General features: G+C 46.1%; 1 protein-coding gene across 4 annotated transcripts in view; it reads left to right on the top strand.

Annotated features, from left to right (window-relative positions):
* The window catches only part of atg10 (ATG10 autophagy related 10 homolog (S. cerevisiae)), a 465,548-nt gene that overhangs the window by 18,465 nt on the left and 426,569 nt on the right, over positions 1 to 20,514 (top strand). The window lies entirely within an intron of this gene.

The following is a 20,514-nucleotide window of genomic DNA, read 5'->3' as shown; positions in this document are numbered from 1 at the left end:
ATAGGCGAACTGCAATGGTTTGCGACCGTCTGGGAGGCTGGCGTTAATCCGTCTCATGACTAGCCCCTCGAAGCATTTCATGTTACAGACATCAGGGCCACCGGTCGGTAGTTGTTGAGGCAGGCGACCTTGTTCTTCTTTGGTACTGGTATTATGCTGGTCTTTTTGAAGGATGTGGGGATCTCAGAATGGAGGAGTGAGGTGTTGAACATGTCTGCGAATACACTTGCCAGCTGGTCTGTACAGGCTCTGTTGGGGCCCGTCGCTTTCCGCGGATTCACTTTCAAGAAGGCAGCTCTTACCTCTGAGGCTGTAATAGTAGGTATGGGTGTGTCCAGGGCTGTTGGGGCGGGTGGCACTGATGCATTGGCTGACTGCTCAAAGGGGGCATATAACTTGTTCAGTTCATCGGGGGAGGGATGCTCTAGCCCCAGATATTCCGCCTGTCCTACCTGGATTTCTTATGTAGGTCCGGGTTGTCAGACTTGAATGCCTCCGTCTGGAGGGAGTGAACCCTTTGGTTGAGCCAGGGTTTGCGATTGGGGAAAACCCGTATTGTCTTCTTTGGTACATAGTCCATGACACATTTACTGATGAAGTCTGTGACGGTGGTTGCTTACTCGTCCAGGTTAGCTGCCGCGGCCTTGAATATGGACCAGTCCACAGACTCCAAGCAGTCGCGGAGGATGTCCTCGGATGCCTCGGACCGGCACTGCACGGTTTTCTTGACTGGCTCAGCACGCTTGAGTTGCTGTTTGTAAGCCGGAAGTAGGAATACCGACTTGTGGTCGGATTTGCCAAAGTGTGGTTTGGGAATGGAGCGGTACGCACCTTTGATGCTCGTGTAGCAGGGTCCAGGGTGTTTACACCTCTGGTGGGGCTGGAGATATGTTGGTGGAGTTATCTACTAAACTATACAACCACTTTGGCCAATTCCATCCTCATATCTTCATAATTCCCCTTCTTTAAATTTAACACTGATATTTCAGTCCCAATTGCCTCACACTCAAGCTGAATGTTAAATTCTATCACACTGTGATCACTACTTCCTTGGGGATTCTTAACCTTGAGATCATTTAATAAACCTACCTCATTACACATTGCCAGATCCAAAATACCTAATTGGCTCCATAACATATTGCTCCAAGAAACCATCCCGAATGCACTCTATGAATTCATTCTCTTGGCTGCCATTTCCAATTTGATTAGCCCAATCTATATGAAAATTAAAATCGGCCATGATTAATGCAATGTTCTTTTTACATAAATTTGTTAATTCTTGATTTAAAATTTTTCCTACAGTGTGGCTATTTTTCGGGGACCTGTACAATACTACCGCCACTCTCTTTCTTTGGTATTTATTACTGGTTGTGGAAGGACCTGACCAGTCAACCCTGCATTCTTCCTTTGCAAAGCCAGTCTGGCAAGAAAGCATCATCAAAAATCATAGAATCTCCACAATGCAGAAGGAGGCCATTCAGCCCATTGAGCCTACACCAACCCTCCAAAAGTGTACCCTACCTAGGCCCACTCACCTGCTCTATCCCTGTAACCAGAACACCCTTGGGACAATTTAGCATGGCCAATCCACCTAACCTGTACATGTCTGGACTGTGGGAGGAAACTGGAGCATCTGGAGGAAACCCACGCAGACACGGGAGCACACATTCACCCAAGGCAGGAATTGAACCCGGGTCCCTAGTGCTGTGAGGCAACAGTGCTAACCACTGTGCCACTGAAGTTGCAATCAGCCAGTGCTAATCATTTTGGGCTTGTGAGAGTCGTTACTATCACTTTGTAGAATTTTGTGAGTCTCTCTCTCCCCTATCCTTTCTGCCTTCTCTCCCCTTCATGTCCCCTCTTTTCCTTGCTCCTTCTCAACAAACCCCCCCCCACCCAGTGCATTCTCTGCCATCTACTTATCCTCTCTTTCCAACCTGCTCATTCCCTCTCTCTCCCTCATGCACTCCTCCCGCTCTTCTCCACTGTCTCCCTGCCCTCTTTTTCCACCCTCTCTTTTTCTCCTTGACATCTTTTTATAGCACCCATAAAAGTTTACAGCAGTTACCTTGTGTTGTAAGGTTGATTGGTGTCTCACTCAGAGGTCTGGAGACTGGTGTGATTGCACACAAACCGTTTATTTTTAACACACATCTACCTATCTCCAAGGTATAACCCTTTCCTGGTGTTATTTTGGTATTGACTTCTTGCAAACTCTCGCTACACAACTCGGTTTCCTGTCTACTGTCATGAGTCTCTCTACATCACATTGTGGGCAGTACTATTGTCCTGGCCACATTAGTTGTTGGTCTGGTGAACACTCTTATACTGCATCTCGCTCAAGACTTTACCCAATATATAAGTACAGTAAAATTATTCTTTATGTTCTACCCCATCTCCCCCCTCAGGTCTCTGACTTTATAAATTCAGGTGGCATGTAGACTTGTCAATTCTTCCAGATCTCACTCTGGTCACATTTGTGGGAGTGATGGGCTCAGTTGCTTTGGGCAAACTTTATTGGACTTGAAGTCAAAGTATTCTGTGTTTCCACAGATTTGGGTGTCTCCATCTGATTAGTTTTTTGCTTTCCTTCGTGTTGAAATTCTGTTTAGCAATCATCTTTCTTCTGTGGTTAGGTATCATTTGCTTATCCAATTCCTTCTGGAGCAGATGCACACTCTGTTAATTCATAGAGTGAGCTTGGGTTTTAGCTTCTCTGAGAGTCCACCTTGGTCTTTCTAGATGTTGACATTTCAAAAATGGAGCCTGCATTTCCACTTGTTTCCCTATTTCACCCCAAAGTGTGATTCTCTTATTTTCCAATTCTCTTTCAAGCCTATTCATCTTTTTGGTCAGCTCAGCGACTGCCCTGGGGAGTTCAGTTTTCTTTATTCCAGAGTTATCTGCAAAATCGTTAAACAAGCTTAACAACTTCACCTGGGCATTCAGTTCCTTTCGGAGTCTTTCTTCCATAGTCACTGACTGCCTCTTCAATTCACTCGTCATCTCCACAGTCCATTTGGTAGAATTTACCTTATTTGGTGTTTAAAAATTGGATTTCCTGTTCCATACTGTGAATGGCATCTTTTGTGTGTGAAAGTTGGTTCTCTACCCTGAACACTTTCTCCTTCACAGAACTTAATTCCTCTGTTCCATCCTTCAAGCTCACATTTTTAATTTTACTTCCGCTAGTTGTTTCGGAGATTCTTCATTGTCTTTTGTAAGAACTTCTGCTTCCTCTTGCAAATGTTCAACTTTTTCTTGACATTCTGGGTTCTTGATTTTCATTTCAGCCCTGTCATTTTTCAGCAATTCAATGGTTCTCAATAAGTTGGAGGCATCCAGTCCTTTTCCTTCTTGTTGCTTGGTCTTCAGCATGGTCTTATTTTTGTCAAACGTACAAACAAACAAAGAGCAGGAGAACACCATTCAGCCCCTTAAGCTTCCACTGCGCGCCTTGTCTGGATAACCTATCACCCCCTTGCTTACCAAGAATCTATCTACTTCTGCCTTAAAAATATTCAAAGACTCTGCTTCCACAACCTTTTCAGGAAGAGCGTTCCAAAGACCCATGATGTTCTGAGTGAAAAATGTCACCACGTCGCCATTTAGTAGACCATGAAGAGAGTCCACACGAGTTGAAGAAAGAAATGAAGTTTTATGACAATAACTATTATGTACACGGCACGAAGGATCCCAGCCGGATATCCCCTCCCGGTTGGTACCCAAACTGGCCGAATTTATATAGAAGTTTAACGATACATGGTTTAGAGTTCCCCTCCCCTTAATGGGGGAGCTTGTATGCAGCAAGTCTCACGGGGAGCTAATCATTCCCACTTCGTAAGTCCCGTGCAGGCTATGATACCCTCAATTTAAATGGGTAGCCCTTTATTTTAGACGGCGACCTGTAGTTCTAGATTCCTCCATAAGTGGAAATATCCTCGCCACGTCCACCCTGTCAAGATCCCTCAGGATCTTGTATGTTTCAATCAAATTACCCCTTACTCTGATGTGCTGTTAGGTAATTTAACAAAGAACAAAAAAAAGTACATCACAGGAACAGGCCCTTCGGCCCTCCAAGCCTGTGCCGACCATGCTGCCCATCTAAACTAAAATCTTCTACACTTCCGGGGTCCGTCTCCCTCTATTCCCATCCTATTCATGTATTTGTCAAAATGCCCCTTAAACGGCACTATCTTCCCTGCTTCCACCACCTCCTCCGGCAGCGAGTTCCAGGCACCCACTACCCTCTTGTGTATAAAAACTTGCCTCGTACATCTCCTCTAAACCTTGCCCCTCGCACCGTAAACCTATGCCCCCTCGTAATTGACCCCTCTACCCTGGGAAAAAGTCTCTGACTATCCACCCTGTCTATGCCCCTCATAATGCTGTAGACCTCTATCAGGTCGCCCCTCAACCTCCGTCGTTCCGGTGAGAAGAAACCGGGTTTATTCAACGTCTCCTCATAGCTAATGCCCTCCATACCAAGCAACATCCTGGCAAATCTCTTCTGCACCCTCTCTAAAGCCTCCACATCCTTCTGGTAGTGTGGCGACCAGAATTGAACACTATACTCCAAGTGTGGCCTAACTAAGGTTCTATACAGCTGCAACATGTCTTGCCAATTTTTATACTCAATGCCCCGGTCAATGAAGGCAAGCATGCCGTATGCCTTCTTGACTACCTTCTCCACCTGTGTTGCCCCTTTCAGTGACCTGTGGACCTGTACACCTAGATCTCTCTGACAGTCAATACACTTGAGGGTTCTACCATTCACTGTATATTCCCTACCTGTATTGGACCTTCCAAAATGCATTACCTCGTATTTGTCCGGATTAAACTCCATCTGCCATCTCTCCGCCCAAATCGCCAGATGACCTAAATCCTGCTGTATCCTCTGACAGTCCTCATCGCTATTCGCAATTCCACCAATCTTTGTGTCATCCGCAAACTTACTAATCAGACACTCTTACATTTAGACACTCTGAATTCCCCCTCCATGTACCCGAACAGGCTCCGGAATGTGGAGACTAGGGGCTTTTTATAGTAACTTCATTGCAGTGTTAATGTAAGCCTATTTGTGACAATAAAGATTATTATTATAAACTCCAGCAGATACAAGCCTAGCCTGTTTAACCTTTCCTAATAAGACACCCCAGAAGTGGGGAAGGTCTGTAATAGGGTGGAGGCCAGGGGAGATTAAATAGCAAAAGATTTCATGATGCAATAGCCAAAGATTGTGGTAATGGACATAGTAAAGAAATAAAGGATGTGTCCAGAGATGTGCAGGTGAGGTGGATTGGTCATGCTAAATTGCTCTTGGTGTCCAAAAAGGTTAGTTGGGGTTACAGGGATAGGGTGGAGGTGTGGGCTTAGTAGGGTGCTCTTTCCAAGGGCCGGTGCAGACTCAATGGGCCAAATGGCCTCCTACTGCACTGTAAATTCTATGTAAAGGGTCAGTCTTCATCTGGCTTCTTGCTTTATCCCTTCATGTTACATTCAGATGGTATTTATGTAGCAATTCACACCTCATTTGGACATAACCTTTATTTCTTTACTATATCCATTACCAGAATTTTTTGTTATGAAATCTCCCCTTTCCTCCACTTTATCACAGATCTTCTCTTCCTGCCCCAAATCCCTCCACCCTTCCACTGGCTTAAAACTCTCACATCTCTATCTTTCTTAAATTCTGATGAATGGCCATTGACCCGAAATGTTAACTCTGATTCTCTTGGGCGGCACGGTAGCACAGTGGTTATCACAGTTGCTTCACAGCTCCAGGGTCCCACGTTCGATTCCTGGCTTGGGTCACTGTCTGTGTGGTGTCTGCACAGTCTCCCCGTGTCTGCGTGGGTTTCTTCCGGGTGCTCCGGTTTCCTCCCACAGGCCAAAGATGTACAGGTTTGGTGGATTGGCCATGATAAATTGCCCTTAGTGTTCAAAAAAGTTAGCTGGGGTTACTGGGATAGGGTGAAGGCGTGGTCTTAACTAGGGTGCTCCTTCCAAGAGCCGGTGCAGACTCGATGGGCCGAATGGCCTTCTGCACTGTAAATTCTATGATTCATAGGTGCTGCCTGCTTTTCCAGCACCTGCAATATTTTGCTTTTGTATCAGTGTTTTTGATTCTCTGGTGAACACGGTGAAAATATATTGAAACTATCCTGTTCATCATTGAATCAGCAATGCCAAAAGATATTTGGCCCTTAAAGTGGGGTGGAGGCGGGGAAGTTATTCATTCCACTCAATCTGTCAGACTGCATTTACTTTTGAAATAATTACATGCTCTCATATGAGAGCAAAAAAATGTTTTACATTAGTCTTCTCAGGCAATCCCTCGGAGTCGAGGATGACTTGCTCTCACATTAAAACAGAGTTCTCAGGTGTCTGAGGAGTACAATATGTGACCTACAGTCTTCGTCACAGGTGGGGCACTGGTACTCATATCTGCCTGGTAGCAACTGTACTTAGCAAAAAGGGAAATTGGGTTAGCAGTAATTGGGACCACTTGTGGATCAATGGTCTGCAACAGGTGCTTAGGAAGTGAATTAGTGTGTTTTGAGTAGAGGTGCAGGTAGGTAGTTCCCCTCTACACGTTATGCAACAAGCACATATCATATTGTGCAGGTTCCTTTCGACTTGACTGGTTGCAGTTCACATGAAAGATATCAGACCTGAAAGCGTAAGTCTGATTCTCTTCCCATAGACGTTTCCAAGCTTGATGAGTATTTCCAACACTTCCTGTATTTATACCTTAAAACATCATTAAAAAAAGGTCCCAGTGTGTTTTACAGGAGCGTCATTTGACACTGAGCCACATATGGTAGCGCGAGGGCATATGGCAGCACGGTAGCATAGTGGTTAGCACTATGGCTTCACAGCACCAGGGTCCCCGGTTCGATTCCCGGCTTGGGTCACTGTCTGTGCGGAGTCTGCACGTTCTCCCCGTGTGCGCGTGGGTTTCCTCCGGGTGCTCCGGTTTACTCCCACAAGTTCCGAAATACGTGCTATTAGGTAATTTGGACATACTGAATTCTCCCTCCGTGTACCCGAACAGGCGCCAGAATGTGGCGACTAGGGGAATTTCATGGTAACTACATCGCAGTGTTAATGTAAGCCTACTTGTGACAATAAAGATTATTATTTTTACATGGCCAAAGCTTATTCACAGAGGTAGGCTTTAAGGCGTAAAGGAGGAAAGAGGGTTGAAGGCATTTCAGGGGGGAATTTCAGAGCTTAGAGCCTAGATGGCTGAAGGTATGGCCACCAATGGTGTTTGTGGATTGGGAGGGAATTGGAGAAATAATCAAGGGTGAGGAGGCCATGCCTTGAGGATTGAGACTTACAAATATGGATGGTAATTTTAAAACTGAAACATTGCTGACCAGGAGCCAATATAGGTCAGTGAGAACAGGTTGGAGGGTGATTGGGCAGCAGTTTGGATGACCTCCAGTTTACAGAGGGTAGACGTGGGATGCTCGCAAGCCGTGCATTAGAATAGCCAAGTCTACAGGTAACAAAGGCATGAATGAAAATTCCAGCCCCAACTGAAGTTGGGGTAGAGTGGGGTGATGTTATGGAGATATGTGACCAGGAATTCATCTTGGGATGAAATATGACACCACAGTGGCAAACTTTTCACAGTAACTTCATTTGAAGCCTACTTGTGACAATAAGCGATTTTCATTTCAAACTGACTGATTCAGCCTCAGGTACCAAGAGGAGGGATGGAGACAGTAGCTAAGGAAAGGAGGTTAGATTGGAGTCATAGAGTTGTACTGTGCACAAAAGGTCCTTTGGCCCATCATGTCTGCAACAACAATAACTACCTCGATTACCTCTACTACCTCTAATCTCACACTAATCACAAATACCAGCACTTGTCCCATATCCTTGAATGTGATGGTGTTTCAAGTGCTCATCCAAGCATTTTTTAACGATTGTGAGGTTTCCAGCCTCCACTCTTCCCATGCAGTGAATTCCCCGTTCCACTCCCCTCTGAGTGAATTCTTTTTATCAAATCCCCTCAGAATCTCCTGCCCCTCAACCTAAAACTATGCCCCCTTGTGACTAACCCCTGAACCAAGTGGAACAGTGGCTTCCTATTTACCCTGTCCAAACCCCTCAATTTTATACACCTCAATCATATCCCCCCTCAGCCTTCTCTGCCCTAAAGAAAACACTCTAAGCCTATCCAGTTTCTCCTTACACCTCAGATGCTCCATCCCAGGCAACATCCTGGTGAATCTCCTCTGTACCTGCTTGAGTGTAATCACCTCCTTCCCATAGTGAGGTGACCAGAACTGCGCACAGTACTCCAGCTGTGGCCTAACCAACGTTCCACATTGTTAGAAATGGGTTCAGAGACATTCCAATTACATATCAAATTGATGTTAAGTATCCAATAATTGACACTGATATGTAAAGGGGTTGCAGGTGGCACTTGGTGTGGTGATAGAGTTTTTGTATGGAGCGTGTTCAAGGAATAATAAAGGTGTTTGGGAAAGAAGCAGAACTCTTGACTCTACTCAACAGCAGCCCGAACCAACACGCATAGCTCCAACATAACATCCTTGCTTTTATATTCTATGCCATGACTGATGAAGCCCAATATGCCTTCTTAACTACCCTATTCACTTGCTCTGCCGCCTTCATGGACCTGTGAACAAGTAACCGAAGTTACATCTGTTCCTCTGAACTTCCTTGTGTCCTGCCATTCATTACATGCCCCATTTCTTCTTCCAAAGTGCATCACCTCACATTTATCAGGGTTAAATACCATCTGACACTTCTGCCCATCTGACCAACCCATCTATAGCTTCCTATAATCTACCACCCTCTGCTTCACTGTTAACCATCCTACCAATCTTGGTGTTATCTGCAAACTTACTTATCATTCCCCCCACGTTTTCGTCTATGTCATATATATTTCCTATTAAGTCAAAATAAGTTTGAAGAAAATGTTTTCAATATAACACCATAAAAACCATATTACACAACAAATACAATTCTAGACTCAGCCCCCCCACACTCACAAATAAAAACAACCAAAACAAAACCCAAAACAAATCCAACCCTAACCCTTCCCCCGCTCCCTGCAACATCTGACAATGACCAGCTCTCCGAAATCCGAATTAAAAGGCTGCCATCTTAACTAAAACCCTTCTGTCGAACCTAATATAAGCCTACTTGTGACAATAAAGATTATTTATTTTATTTATTTATTTTGTGATAAACTTGACCTTTTCTGAGTGCAAAATCTCCATAAGGTCACTTAACCACGACGAAGCACTGGGCGGAACCGGAGTCCTCCACCATAACAGAACTGGCCTTAAGGTTATTAGCAAGGCAAGAGCATCCATCTTTGCCCCCCCTCTGCAGCTCCAGTGACTCTGAGACCCCAAAGATAGCCACCAAAAGGCAAGGCTCCAACTCCATCCCAAGAATTCCTGATTTGGTGCTGAAGAAGGAGACCCAAAAGATCACAAGTTCAGGACAAGACCATGCCCTGAACATATGCGTATGATTCACCAGGCTCCATGAACAACGCTCGCACCTATCCTCTCGTAACAGAAAAAAAACACTCATCCATGCCCTATGCACCACCTTGAACTGAATCAAGCTGAGCTGAGCACATGGAGAGGTGGAGTTGACTCTGTGTAGAGTCCCACTCCACACCCTCCCCCCTCTAAATCTGACCCAGCTCCTTCTCTCACTTCCTTTTAACCTCACCAAGTACAACTTGCTCCATCGACACAAGCCAACTATTAATGTCCGATATCTTTACCTCCCCCCGCTCAACCACCGAAAGAACCCTATCCATCAATAAAAGCAAGGGTGCCAAGGGGAAGGAAGAAATTTCCTTCCACAAAACATTACGCACCTCATAATACCTAAACAGATTAGTTCTCTGAAGCAGGAACATGCCCAGCCACTCCTCAAAACCAGCGAACTTCCCTTCTACAAACATGTTCCCTGAACTGTCCCAACCAAGGCCACTGGATAAAAACAATGGCTTCCGCAGATTGGGGCTAACAACGACTTAGCACCCAGCTTGAAATGTTTCCGAAACTGTCTCAAAGTGGCCACCACCATGGGACTTGAAGCACTTCGAAGGGGCAAACGGAAGAGGAACCGTAACCGTGGCCCTCAAACTAGCACCTCTGCAGGCACACCTCTCCATTCGCCCCCACATGGACTCCATAACCACCCCTGCACCTTTTCAATATTCGTCGTCCATTGATAAAACAACAGATGGGGCAATGCTAGGCCCCCCTGATTGTCTTTTTTTCTGCAAAAACACCCTGTGAATCCATGGGGTCTTTCCCGCCCAAATAAAATATATCATTTTAAGGACTCTCACAAAGAAAGATTTGGGAAGGAAAACTGGGAGACACTGAAACAAAAATAGAAATCTTGGGAGGAGATTCATCTTTACTGACTGGACCCTGCTCTCCAGGGACAGAGGGAGGTTTTCCCACTTCCTCAAGTCAGACTTGACCACATCTACCAGCTCTGCAAAATTTAGTTTATGGATCTGGGCCCAATCATGGGCCATCCGGATTTCCGGATAACAGAAGCTAAACCTGGCCAGTTGAAAAGACAACTTCCCCAGATCGGCTCCCCTCCCTGGGAGATTCACTGGAAAGCATTTGTTTTTGCCCAAGTTCAATTTATATCCTGAGAAGGACCCAAAACCCCTAAGCAGCTTCATCTCCTTTACAGTGGACAGAGGATCCATCACATTTGGCAACAAATCATGTGTGTAAAAAATATTCTATCCCCCCATCCCCCTCCATTTGTAGATGACCTCAATGTTATGACCAGAGACTCAATTGCCAAGGCAAACAATAGTGGGGAAAATGGACACCCCTACCTCGTACCTCTCTGCAGCTGGAAATATTTTGAGCTCAGGGCATTTGTATGAATGCTCATGGTGAGGGCTCTATATAAGAGCTGGATCCAAGATATAAATCTAGGTCCAAACCAAACCAAACCTACCACGGATCTCAAACAAATACCCCCACTCCACCTTGTTAAATGCTTTTTAAGCATACAATGAAATAATTACCTTTGGCTCAAGGGCTGAAGAGGTGCATAGAATAATAAGAGGCAATCTCTGAATATTGGCTGAATAGCTGCCTAACCTTAACAACCCAGTCTGTTCCTCCGACATAACCCCTGGAAGATAAGGCACCACGTGCAGCACGGTAGCATTGTGCATAGCCCAATTGCTTCACAGCTCCAGGGTCCCAGGTTCGATTCCGGCTTGGGTCTCTGTCTGTGCGGAGTCTGCCCACCCTCTCCGTGTGTGCATGGGTTTCCTCGGGCGCTGCGGTTTCCTCCCACAGTCCAAAGATGTGCAGGTTAGGTGGATTGGCCATGATAAATTGCCCTTAGTGTCCAAAATTCCCCTTAGTGTTGGGTGGGGTTATGGGGAAAGGGTGGAGGTGTTGACCTTGGGTAGGGTGCTCTTTCCAAGAGCCGGTGCAGACTCAATGGGCCGAATGGCCTCCTTCTGCACTGTAAATTCTATCTATGTAAACAACTTCCCATCTGCATTCAATCATGAAATTGGGCGATACAACCCACACTCTGTTGGATCCTTATACTTAAAAATCAAGGAAATTGACGCCTGGGGCAATGTGGCCGGCAACATCTCCTGAGACATTGAATTGTTAAGCATCTCTAACAACAGTGGGACCAGCTGACCCGCAAGATTCTTATTAAATTCAATCGGGAATCTGCCTGGACCCGGCACCTTATCCGACTCCATTAAACCCTCTTCCGGGGTCAGCGAGGTTTCCAATTCCTCCCTTCTCTCTCATTCTACAACCAGGATAGGCAAACCATCCAAAAATTCCAACATTCACAACCCATCCTCCATGGGTTCTGACTATGGTAAAAAGCCTTGAAAGGCCTAATTGACCTTACCTGAGACGGAGACCAACCTGCCACTCGAGTCCTTCACCTGTGCAATTTCCCGAGGGGTCGCCTGCTGCCTCAGCTGGTGTACTAACAGGTGACTGGCCTTATCCCCATGCTCATAAAAAGCCCCCCATAAGCATTGCAGCTGGCGCACCACCCTGACTGTCGAAAGCAGCCCAAATTCCAACTGCAATTTTGTCCTGCTTGCCAACAACTCCGATGTTGGGGCAAGTGGGTACTGTCGATCCATCTGCAGGATGGCATCCACCAACCTCTGCCTCTCCAGCCTTTTACTCTTCTCTTTTTGTGCCTTATAAAAGATTATCTTCCCCCCCCCCCCCCCCATGACTGTCTTCAAAGCCTCCCACAATGTGGAGTGCAAAATCTTCTTTCTCCTCTTAAAATCAATGTACTCCCCAATGGCGGAGGAAATCCTCTCCCGGAATCCCTTATCCGCCAACAACGCCGACTCCAACCTCAATATGGTTGACTACACTATCCTCCTCTACCACCTCTCTGCTGTCGTCCAGTTGGGGAGGCTATTCTCACTCGGTTCTTTTCTTACCCATCTAATCTTGCAAATGTAAAATGTCCACAATATAGTATTGCTTGAATAATGCAGCTTCTCGGAATTGAGAAACCTAATAAAGTAAAAAGGCAATATGATTGACTTTCACTATTTCAGGAGTCAAGGTAAATTTAAATACCTAGCTGATGTCGGCATTTGTTTGCAGAAAGTTCTCTTACTTTAATACTCTCCAGTCTCCTTATCTTTAAACAATAGCCATTATGTTTGATAATTGTGTAATTAAGAAAGAAAGGAACTCTGCTGAATGATGCTGATTCAGAGGCTGACAGCTGCAAATGGTTTTGTGGCACAATAAGTGTAAGATTCTTCGTGAGGAATTTCCAGCTCAACATCTTAGCTTAATAGCTTCACAGGTCATTACACGTGTCCCCCAAAGTAATTGGGCAAGCTTTTCCCTTGACTTTGACATAAACCAGCCCAAGACTAACCTACTTCAAGAAAATCCCCTCAGCTTTATGGACTCCTACTCCTCCTCCCGGAACCATATCCTAATAGGGCATTGGTGACCATGGACCTCCATGGGATTGGACCATAATTATGCTTGTCAAAATACTACCTTCTGCAGTATGGCTGACTATGAAACCCTTCCGCTTTTGCCACCTGCCATCAGGTGTACTGAAAAGATTGACAGACTGATAATCAACCTGTTTGGCCACATTATGAATGCACCTTCCCATGCCATCAAATCCTGGAATGGGACTTCAACCTGGAACTTCTAGCCCAGAGGTAGAGACCCAACTGCTGCGCTATAAGACTTCCCTCAACCTTAATGGAATGAAGTGCCTAAATGAGCTCAACCTTTTGACAATCTGAGTGGTATGTAAAGAACTCACCTCCTATGTGACTGTGACAAAGATCAACATTTTCTCCTCACCCTCTTGACTTGTCTGCGACCTTTGACATGGTTGACTACACTATCCTCCTCTAGCGCCTCTCTGCTGTCGTCCAGTTGAGGGGACTGCTCCCAGTCGGCTCCTTTCTTACCCATCTAATTGTAGCCAGAGTATCACTTGCAATGTCTTCCCTTTCTGCTTCTACACCATTACCACTGGTCTTCCCCAAGGACCTATCAATGTGGCGTGGTGGTAATGTCACTGGATTAGTAATCCAGAGACCCAGGGTAATGCTCTGGGGACCTAGGTTTGAATACCACCACTGCAGATGGTGAAATTTCAATTCAGTAAAAATCTGGAATTAAAAAAACCCTTGTCAACTGTGGTTAAAAACCTAAAACAAAAACAGAAAATGCTGAAACAGCATCTGTGTAGAGAGAACCGAGCTAACGTTTTGAGTCTGGCTGACTCTTCGTCAGAGCTCGAGAGAACTGGAAATAGGATGAGATTTATACTGCTGGGTTGGTGGGGGAGTGGAGCAGTCGGGTTGGATAGAGGACCAGCAATAGATGGAGGCTGAGGAGAGATTGAGACATGGTTAACAACCAACCTGGCTCACTAATGTCCTTTAGGGAAGGAAATCTGCCATCCTTAACTGGTCTTGGCTACACGTGAATCCAAATCCACAACAATCTCTTAAATACCCTCAGAAATGGCCATGCAGCTCAATGTAAATTCAGGATGGGTAAAAAATACTGGCCCAGCCAGCAACAACTATATCCCATGAATGAATAAAACAAATGCTTCCCCTCGATGACATCATTCAAAAATAGTGCATTGGTTTTAACATCAGACACTCAGCTCGACCCCACCACCAGCACCACCTCTCTCGATTCCTCCACCGTTGCTAATTATCAGACTGTCCATCTGACATCTAGATGAGGAGAAAAGTCCTAAAATTTAATTATGGGTATACAGAAGCAAGGGACTGAAGTCCCTGCTCCAAAATACATTTCCTACCTACCAAATCCGTCCCTCTCCCTGGTAACAGTCTGAGATTAAATCAGTCTTTGCAACATATGTGTCACATTTGACCCTGAGATGAGCTTCTGACCTCCGCTTTGGTATCACTATGACCACCTATTTCCACTTCTGCAACATTGCTTATCTTTGCCCTTATCTCAGCTCATCTTCTGCTGAAACCCTAATTATATCTTTCTTGTCTCGAGACTTAACTGTTCCAACACACACCGGGTGGTCGCCATGTCCTACCCTCTTGGATTGGATTGGATTTGTTTATTGTCACGTGTACCGAGGTACAGTGGAAAGTATTGTTCTGCGTACAGCACAGACAGATCATTCTTGCATGAAAAGAAAATATATAATAGGACACACATAAATACACAATGTAAATACATAGACACATGCTTCGGGTGAAGCATACAGGAGTATAGCACTACTCAGTAGAGAAGATGTGTGAAGAGATCAGATCAGTCCATAAGAGGGCCGTTTAGGAATCTGGTAACGGGGGAAGAAACTGTTTTTGAATCTGTTTGTGTGTGTTCTCAGACGTTTGTATCTCCTGCCCGATGGAAGATGTTGGAAGAGTAAATAACCCTGGTGGGAGGGGTCTTTGATTATGCTGCCCGCTTTCCCAAGGCACCAGGAGGTGTAGACAGAGTCAGTGGATGAGAGACGGGTTTGTGTGATTGACTGTGCGGTGTTCATAACTCTCTAGTTTCTTACAGCCTTGGACCGAGCAGTTGCGATACCAGGCTGTGATGCAGTCAGATAGGATGCCTTTGATGGTGCATCTGTAAAAGTTCGTAAGAATCAATGTGGACATGCCGAATTTCCTTAGTTTCTTAAGAAAGTATTGGTGCTGTTGTGCTTTCTTCGTGGTAGCGTCGACATGGATGGACCAGGACAGATTGTTGGTGATGTGCACACCTAGGAATTTGAAGCTGTCAACCATCTCCACCTCGGTCCCATTGATGCAGACAGGAGTGTGTACGATACTTTGTAAACTTGTCTTCCAAAATATTGTTGCCCTTGTCTTAACTCACACCAAGTCCCATCATCTCTGTGCTCTTGACCTACATTGGCTCTCAGTCAGGCGACATTTTAGAGTCATAGAGTTATACAGCACAGAAAAAGCCCTTCGGCCAATTGCGTCTGTGCCGGTCAGAAACAACCACCTAACTATTCTAATCCCGTTTCCCAGCCTTGTATGGCTTGGGGTCGCAAGTGCACATCTGAATACTTTTTAAATGTTATAGGTCTCTGCCTCCACCACACTTTCAGGCAGCAAGCTCCAAACTCCTACCACCCTCAGGTTAAAAATGTTTTCCCTCACATTCCCTCTGAACCTCCTGCCCCTTACGTTATAATCTATGCCCCCTGATTATTGATCTCTCCACCAAGGGGAAAAGATACATCTCAATCATGTCCCCCTTCAATCTCCTCTGCTCCAAGGAAAACAATCCAAGTCTGTCTAATCTCTCTTCATAACTAAAACTCTCCAGCCCAGGAAACAGCCAGGTAAATCTCCTCTGAACCCTTTCCAGTGACATCACATCTCTCCTATAACGTGGATTCCAGAACTGCACACAATGTTCCAGCTGTGGCCTAACCAACGTTTTATACGGTTCCAACATAACCTCCCTGCCCTTAAACTCTGTGCTCGGCTAATAAAGGCAAGTATACCGTATGCCTTCTTAACCACTGTATCCACCTGCTCTGCTACCTTAAGGGACCGGTGTACATGCACACCAAGGTCCCTCTGACCCTTGGTGCTTCCCAGGGTCCTGACATTTATCATGTATTCCCTTGCCTTTGTCCTGTCCAAGTACATCACCTCACACTTATTCGGATTGAATTTCATTTACCACTGACCAGCCCATCTGATCAGCCTGTTTTTGATTTAAAAATTCTTATCCTTGTTTTCAAATCATCTGATCGCCTAGTCCCTCCATATCTTCATAATCCCCTCCAGTCCTACATCCTTTGACATTTCCATGCTGCTCGAATTCTGGCCTTTTAAGCATATCTGGCTTTAATCACTCCACCAGTGGTGGTTGTGCTTTCAATTGCTTAAGCCCTACATTGTGGAATATCCTCCTGACCCCTCTCCACCTCTTTCCCTTGCTTTCCTCCTTTAAGATTATTTGACTAAATGTTTGGCTATCTGACTTGATATCTCCTTGTATGGGTCAGTGTCAAAGTTTATTTTATAATGCTCTGTGAAGTGCTTTGGGATGTTTTATTACATTAAAAGCTACTGGGTTACGGGGATAGGGTGGAGGCGTGGGCTGAAGTGGGGTGCTCTTTCCAAGGGCCAGTGCAGACTCGATGGGCCGAATGGCCTCCTTTTGCACTGTAAATTCTATGATTCTAAGCGTTCGGGTTGTTGCTGACCGCCTAGCGCAGGGGTACCCAGTGTGCTAAAGGCTGGCAATCACAACAAAACATTAAGTGCCTATTTTTGAAAGTGCTGATACATTCATTTTTAATTTTGGTTGGAGCTTGCAATGTTTGGGCCAACATTTCTCCTCCCTTTTTTGCCTTCTTTATAAGAAGAATTGCCTTCTTTATAAGTTTCTCATGTGAGACCTTGTCAAAGGCTTTGCTGAAATCCACATAAACTATATCAACTGTTATACCCTCATCTAAACACCTTATCACCTCCTCAAAAAGTCCAATCAAATTTGTTAGGCATGGCCTCCCTCTGAAAAAACCATGATGACTATCCCTGATCAAACCATGCCTCTCAAAGTGGAGATAGATTCCCTCCTTCAGATCTTTCCCCAATAGTTTCCCTACCACTGACGTGAGACTCACTGGCCTGTAGTTCCCTGGCTACAACCCTTCTGAAATAGCTGTTCTCTAATTCTCTGCCCCCCCTCCCCCCCCTCCCCCCCCCCCCCCCCACCCCCCCCCCCCCCCCCTCCCCGCACCCCCTGTCGCCAGAGCCCCTGCAATTTGAGTCAGAGCCTCAGTAATCTCCTCCCACAGCAGCCTGGGACACAATTTATCTGGACCTGGAGGTTTGTCCACTTTTAAGCCCGTCAATACCTCCAATACCTTGTCACTCCCTATGTCAATTTGCTCAAGAACCTCACCGTCTCTCATCCTGAGTTCCGGACCTACATCCTCATTCTCTTGGGTGAAGACAGATGTGAAGTATTTATTTATTTATTTATTTGATTTATTGTCACATGTACCGAAGTACAGCGAAAAGTATTTTTCTGCGGCTGAGGGAATGTACACAGTATGTACATAGTAGACAAAGAGAATAATCAACAGAGAACATTGACAAATGGTACATCGACAACAGTGATTGGTTACAGTGCGGAACAAGGGGCCAAGCAAAGTAAATACATGAGCAAGAGCAGCATAGGGCGTTGTGAATAGTGTTCTTACAGGGAACAGATCAGTCTGAGGGGGAGTCGGTGAGGAGTCTTATAGCTGTGGGGAAGAAGCTATTTCTATGTCTGGATATGCGGGTCTCCAGACTTCTGTACCTTCTGGCTGATGGAAGGCTCTGGAAGAAGGCAATGCCTGGGTGGGAGGGGTCTCTGATAATGCTGTCTGCCTTCCTGAGGCAACGGGAGGTGTAGACAGAATGAATGTTGGGGTGGCAAGCTTGTGTGATGCACTTGGCTGAGTTCATCACATTCTGCAATTTCTTGCGATCTTGGACCGAGCAGTTGCCATACCAGGCTGTGATGCAGTCGGATAGGATGCTCTCTATCGCACATCTGTAGAAGTTTGTGAGAGTCGATGCAGACATGCCAAATTTATTTAGCTTCCATCGGAAGTAGAGATGTTGTTGGGCTTTCTTGACTGTTGCATCAATGTGAGTCTGGCTCCATCCACAGATTTCTCCCTTTGTCCCTAATGTGCCCTACTCTTTCCCTGGTTATACTCTTCCCATTGGTATACTTGGCACAACAGTGGAAAATTAATGTTGTGACGTGTAGTGATGGTGTGCAGAAACACATATGAACATACAAAATAAGAACAGAAGTAGGCCATTCAGCCTCTTGACCCTGTACCGCCATTAAATACAGTCATGGGTGATCTGTATGTTTGAGTTCCACATTCCCAACTACCCCCAAAATCCTTTGATAATGGAATCAATCTACCTCTACCTTTAAAATATTCAGTGACCCCGCTTCCACTGCCTTCTGAAGCAGAGTCGCACAACCTTCTGACAGAAAAAAAATTCTCCTCAGCTCTTCCTGTAGGATGACTCCTAATTTTAAAAACATGCCCCCTAGTTCTGGACTCATCCCCAAGACGAAACATCCTTTCCATCTTACCCAAGCACTCTTCTGGCATCCTCCACCACTTGAACAGTTTCCAGTTTTCTGGCCCTAACCATCTCCTTTTCACAATGGATGTCGAAATCCTTTACATCTCCATCCCCAACCAGGATGGTCTCAGTGCCCATCCACTATCATCTTCCTCCACCTGACTGAACTTTCTGTCGTATTGATCAACTTCTCGTTCTTTTCCCCTCACTTCCACTGAATAAAATGTGTTGTGTATGGGTCCCAGCTATGCCTTCCCTTTTGGGAACATGTGGAATCTTGTTCTAATTTTACTTGGAACCTCTTTTTCTGGTATATTGATGACTATATTGGTGCTGTTTTTTGCCTTCATTTTTCCACAACTGAGCACTCTACTCCCCACAACAGCACGTCCCTTGCCTTTTTTCCCCAATCCCTCCAGAACAAAAGGATTCCCCTTGTCCTTACCTTACACCTCACCAACCTCCACATTCAACACATCACGCCATGCTATTTCCGCCACCACCAAGCACATCTCTCTGTTCCCTTTTAGCATTCTGAAGAGACTGTTGTCTCCGCAACACCCGTTCTACCCCTCGGAGGCTGGTTTAGCACAGTGGGATAAATAGCTGGTGATGCACGATCAATGACCACTAAAGCGAGGTTGTAGTCCAACTGAAGGCTTTAATAAGCTAGATGTTTCCCCCAGCCGCTCAGGTACAGAATGAAGGCTGCTGGGGTAGCACGGGCTCTTATACCCCACCTAGCAGGGCGGAGCTACCATACATCCTAACCAATAGAAAGCATACAGTTTCCACCAATGGTGCTCCAGCCTATCGGGTACCGTAATACCTATAATACCACATTCACCCGCTGTTAAAAAAGAGTCCGGCGGGGGTGGTGGCCTGATACTACAAACATGGCAACGTGGTAGAATTAGTTATGGATGTACCGCAATACCTCCGTACAGTGTTTTGTAACTATTTACAATTCTGATAGCTATGTACATTTGATGATTTACATTTACAGTTTACAGTTTACAATTTAAAATGAAGCAATCAGTCGATCGGGGGCCCTGGTCGTCCTCTGTGATTGCGGAGCTTCAGTGGTGACTCCGGTGGAGGCGCGGGAGTCTGTGACTCCGGGAGCGTGGCTTCGATCTCCATGGCAGTTTCGGCACCCCTAGACGCCGATGGTGGGGAAAACGGTTGACCTGGGAAGGGAGCGCCTGCGCTGAGCGTCGGTGGGTGGGGGGGCCTATACGGCGCCGGCGGAAGGACCGATCCCCCTGTAAGGTGTCCCGGTGGATGGGAGGGTGGGACCGGTGGCTGGGGTGTGCGTGGGGTTCCGGCGGGCGCCAGGTCTCGAAGGTAGACCGTATCTTGTCAGCTGTCGGGGTACGCCACATAGGCGTATTGGGGGTTAGCATGGAACAGATGGACTCTCTCAACCAACGGGTCTCAAAACTTGTGCGCCCGCACGTGTTTTCGGAGCAGGATGGGTCCGGGTGCTGCCAGCCAGGTCGGGAGCGAGGTCCCAGAGGAGGACTTCCTGTGAAGGCAAGGAGACGTTCGTGAGGTGCCTGGTTGGTGGTCGTACAAAGCAGTGACCGGATGGAGTGGACGGCATCCGGGAGGACTTCCTGCCAGCGTGATACTGGGAGGTTCCTGGACCGTAGGGCCAGTAGGACGGTCTTCCAGACCGTTCCGTTCTCCCTCTCTACCTGTCCGTTACCCCGGGGGTTGTAACTGGCCGTCCTGCTCGAGGCGATGCCCTTGCTGAGCAGGAATTGACATAGTTCGTCGCTCATAAAAGAGGACCCCCTATCACTATGTACGTAAGCGGGGAACCCGAACAGTGCAAAGATGCT

Source organism: Scyliorhinus torazame, chromosome 9 (genome assembly GCF_047496885.1).
Source record: "Scyliorhinus torazame isolate Kashiwa2021f chromosome 9, sScyTor2.1, whole genome shotgun sequence".
Classification (NCBI taxonomy): Eukaryota; Metazoa; Chordata; class Chondrichthyes; order Carcharhiniformes; family Scyliorhinidae; genus Scyliorhinus; species Scyliorhinus torazame.
Note: the sequence above shows the minus strand (reverse complement) of the source record. Positions and strands in the feature narration are given on the sequence as shown.